Source organism: Capsicum annuum, chromosome 2 (genome assembly GCF_002878395.1).
Source record: "Capsicum annuum cultivar UCD-10X-F1 chromosome 2, UCD10Xv1.1, whole genome shotgun sequence".
NCBI classification, from domain to species: Eukaryota; Viridiplantae; Streptophyta; class Magnoliopsida; order Solanales; family Solanaceae; genus Capsicum; species Capsicum annuum.
In genome coordinates, this window is record NC_061112.1 from 72,804,923 (window position 1) to 72,809,856 (window position 4,934).

Genomic DNA, 4,934 nt, shown 5'->3' on the forward strand with positions numbered 1-4,934 from the left:
TGATCCTTCAGGGTCATAAGTATCGTGTAGCATTTTGGGTACCAAATTCGGGGCATTACAAACTTGGTATCAGAGCCTAAGGTTCAATAGGGTCCTAGGAAGTCTAAAAGCCATATCTAGTAGAGTTTTGTGCATGGGTGTGTTATGCACCACAATTATATGTAGGAGTCTATGAGATGTTTTAGGAATAGTTTCCCTTCTTTCAGTATTTATGTTGTTCCAGTGAGCATAAGCTGTAGTAAAACTCTTAGTTTAATCCGTTTCTTCCCTTCGTTTACAGATCATGCCTCCCAAAAAGGCTAGCGAAGGGGGAAATAAAAATCAGTCAGCACCTCAGCCCATCCAGCCAGGTTCTCTGGATGAGCACATCTCTCATGCAGAATTCAGGACTGCATTCACTACTCTAGCTCATTTAGTCACAACTCAGAATGAACAGTTAGCCACCATTCTGGCCAACCCAGGGGCCAATGCTACTGTAGCCAGGATTATGGACTTTACCTAAATGAATCCTCTCCTATTCACCGGTTCTAAGTCTGAAGAGGATCCACAGGAGTTCCTAGACCAGGTTTAGAAAGTCACAGACATCATGGGAGTGACTTCTAGTAAGAGCGTAGAGTTAGCCACCTATCAGCTACAAGATGTAGCCCATACATGGTATACACAGTGAAAGGTAAACAAGGGTACAGATACAGAGCCCATAGAGTGGGAAGAGTTTACTACAACCTTCTTAGATAGATTCTTTCCCCTAGATAAGAAAGAAGACAAAGTGTTAGAGTTCATAAATCTCAGACAAGGCACCATGAGTGTGAAAGAATACTCCCTTAAGTTCACTTAGTTAGCCAGGTATGCTCTCCATGTAGTAGCAGATAACAGATCCAAAATGAGTAAGTTCGTGTCAGGGGTATCAGGTAGAGTGGTTAAGAAGTGCAGGACTGCGATGTTGATTAGTGATATGGACATATCTAGGCTTATGGTATATGCCCAACAGATGGAGGAATAGAAGCTTAAGAAGAAGGAGAGAGAAAATAAGAAGGCTAAAATAGGTAGTTATAGTTTTTCTCATCCAGGGTTGCAAGGTGGTAACCGTTCTCAGCATAGTCAGAAGTTTTCATTACCAATTCCCCCTTCAGCTAGTACCCCAGGATCCAAGGCCCAAGGTAGTGGGAGCAGGGTTTTTACTCATCCATTTTGTAAAGAATGTGATAAGTATCATAAGGAGGTATGTAGAACTGACAGTAATGTGTGTTTCAGATGTGGCGAAGTAGGTCACAAAGTCCAAGATTGTCCTAAACTCGGTCCTCAAAGTTAGCATGGTCGTTCTTTAGCTCAGTCCAGTTGCCTGAAACGGCAGGGTGCCAATTCCAGTGCTATCAGTAGGCAACGCCCAAACAGACTCTATGTACGTCGGTCCTGGCAGAATCAGGAAAGTCCTGATACAGTTACTGGTATGTTACAGATCTCTTATTTATATGTTCATGTTTCTTCAGATTCATGAGTTTTTTTTCTTTTGAAACCTTGCATAGCAATTAAAGTTTGGGTCCAGAAAGTCAAGCCTTCATATTCGAGTTATAGTTCCAGTATGAGTAGATAATCAGTAAGGGAAGATGATTTCCTACCCATTCTTGTCTTAGTGCAAAGTTTCATACTATAGTCATCATGATATTTATGCATGCTACCCATTTCAATTCCACGAATACAGCTTGTATATGCACGCTTCTCATAGAATAGTATGTTTTTCAAGTTCCTAGTATGAAGAATTCTAGTTCACACAGTGTTATGAATCATGTCCCATAAACACAGAAATTCCAGACTCAGGTCATGCAACTCATAACTTATGTACTCATGTCATGTTTTACAGTATGTTCAACCCACATGACTCATGCTCCTCCCCTAGTGATTAGCCAAACTCAGCTTATGCCATGTATACTCTTAGTTTATATTCCTTAATAAATCTGTAACGTTGATGTTCTATCCCTCAGTTCTCAGTTACAACATCAGTTTAGTAATTGATATTCTATAAAGGACTCAGATATTCCTATAAGACCATAGTTATCCGTTATCAGTAACTTAGCTATTAGGATTCAGTTCTTTAGTATCAGTATCAACCTCAATTACTAGCATTCGGTACTTATATGAGTCTCAATTATAGACTTAGTTACAGTCTTTACTACAATCTTAGTTATAATGCCAGCTTCAATTTAGTAATCAGATCAGAAACTCAGTTCAGTTCCAAACTTGCTTGACCAATGCTACAACTATCAGTTACTTAGTCAGTAGTATTTTAGTACGCCAGTCTACAAAATATATCCAAATTATGCTAGACTCCTAGCCTTGCATTCTTGAGGTGATACAGTTTTTGCTCATTAATGCTCAGTTACCTCATGCTATCCAGTCAATCATTACCTTTTATTCATAATATTCTATAGCCTCAGTCTAGTTATTTGGGCTAAGTACAGACCATTCTCATATGCCCAGTATTCAGCTATCAGTTATTCAGTTAATCAGATAAGTTAGTATGTTTGTGCATTCGTGTTCAGCACCCATGTGAATCTTTTCAGTAATCTTAGGTGCAGTTCAAGAATCTTAATGATTTCATCTTAAATAAGTCCTAACCTATCTTACCGAATTTTAGCCAGGCAATTATTTTTTCCTATTCAGCTGTCTTGTTCAGACTACGCCAAGATTTCCTTATGCCCTAAAGCCATTAGAGCTCTATAGAAAGAGTGTTAAGGAAAAGCTTTAGTCGACTATAGGTTTTCTGCATGTGTTAGTCTCAAACAGACAAGTTTGTATAGTTTGGTTTCCTATTTTTCCATCTATTCTCTCTAGTAAAAATCTCATGAATGAAACTATTGTAAGATGAACCAATTATGTAGATGAAAGCTCAGCTCAGTTCATGTAACAAGCCTTAGTTTCATATCTCAGCTAATCAGTTAAGAATTAGTTCCTAGGTGCCTTGCGCATCACCTCAGTTTTCCTCAGTAGCTCAGCCAAATTAGTATTCCTAGAGGGACCTAGTCTCCTAAGAGGGAGATACACTATAATCCCCCAAACTTTCATGACTTAAACATCCCACTCCCTTTTCTCGAAATGTATCCAGATTAGAGTAGAGGGTGCTTATAAGTTGACTCCCAAGTTCCAATCTCAGTCGTGAGCCATGTATTTAGGGTCTCAGTTTAATTCACAAAATTCAATTTATATATCATGTTTTAGTCTCAGTCATGTTCTCAGGTTCCCGCTCATGCATACTTCTATTAGACGAATCAAAACATCCCTTACCGATTGAATTGATGATAAAGATATTATCATAGTCAACTTCAAACTAGCATATATTTTTTTTATACTACGAGTTTTTGAGCTCATACCTACCAATAGATAGATAATTGAATTAGATTTCCAACGATACCAATTTTGTAAAAATCTAGTATTGAAGTAAAAAGTTATTGCTATTTTACTGAGAGCTATTCGAGCAGCCCAGGAGCGATGGGCAAGCTAACAGACTGTCAAGTCAGCGATGGACCATCACTTTGGCCATCACAACTGAGGTAGTAAGGCCATTTTATGGCCCAAAATTGACGGTTGGAGTGACGGTCGGTCACCAGAGTGATTTTTTGTCACCCAGACCATCAATTTTGTCCAAAACAATGTTGAAACAACGTTTTAAAGGGCTTTTCGGGTCTTTTTTCACCCTTTTTAACCCCTAATTACATCAAATAAAAGCACATAACTTCTCATTCATCCATAACATCAAAATTAGGGTTTTCTCTCAAAGATAATCCCCAAGAACAAGATCCTAAACTTTCTTCAAGAAACTAAGAGATTTAAGTTTTTCAAGTCTAAGAACTTCAAGAAACTCACAATCAAGGTATATCATGTGTTGATTCATGGGTCTCTTTCACCCATGAAGCTTAAAAATCTCTTTTAAAAATCCAAGATTTGAGTATTTGTGAATGTTTATGATTTAAATTGAATTGAAATTCATGTCCATGGTGTTGTGTGGTTTTAATTCATGTTTTAAATTACATATTCCAATAATTGACCCTAGTATATAAGATTTGCATAATATCCATGATAAACCCCTTTCAATTTACAAGTTGATTAATGTATCCATGAATATTAGATGTGTTTTTGATTGTATAACCACAACATATTCCCCATGTGTTTGATTAAATGCCTATATGAAGGAAAAGTGCCATACTAGTATAATAATATGTAATCCCCATTCATTTACAAGTTCATGCATGTCAAGTGTTTGATGAAATGGCTTAGTCAATGAACTATGGATATATTAGAACTTGCATTTCATGAATTCTCCAGCTTACTATATTATGGATTGTTGATGTTGGTCATGTATTCAAGAAAGTCGTGCTTTGTCAGTTTTCTTCCATCCAGTCCTGGGGGTGCTTGTACCCGATAATTTAGCTGTGTGCTTAGAGCCAGTATCATGTTTTCATGATACTCTCAGTTAAGCCATGATCCATAGAACCCAGTTAGTCATGTGACTAAGGAAAACCCAAAAATATCAGAAATCTTAGTAATCTCAGTAGTTTAGTAATCTCAGTGATCTCAGTCTAAGTAATCTCGGTAACCTCAGTATTCCCAATAAATTTCAATAACTTCAGTACTCTCAGTCAGTCCTCAGATCTCAGTAACATTTCATCAATCAACGGAACTTAGTTAACTCAGTTTAGCTCCGCTAAACAATACCATTAGTATTAGTTTAGTTAATCTGTTCGGTATCTATTCAGTTGGGAGTAGGATTCCGCACCAAGTGAACCCAAGGATGGGGACTCACCTATTATTCAGTGGAGGGTCTGATCCTTAGAAGCAATTCTTATGTTCCAGAACTACGTAGCCAGTGTAGGTTGAGATGCACCCTATGCATTTAGGGATTTATGCATCTCATTTTGGTTACCTACCAGGAGGGGTTGACG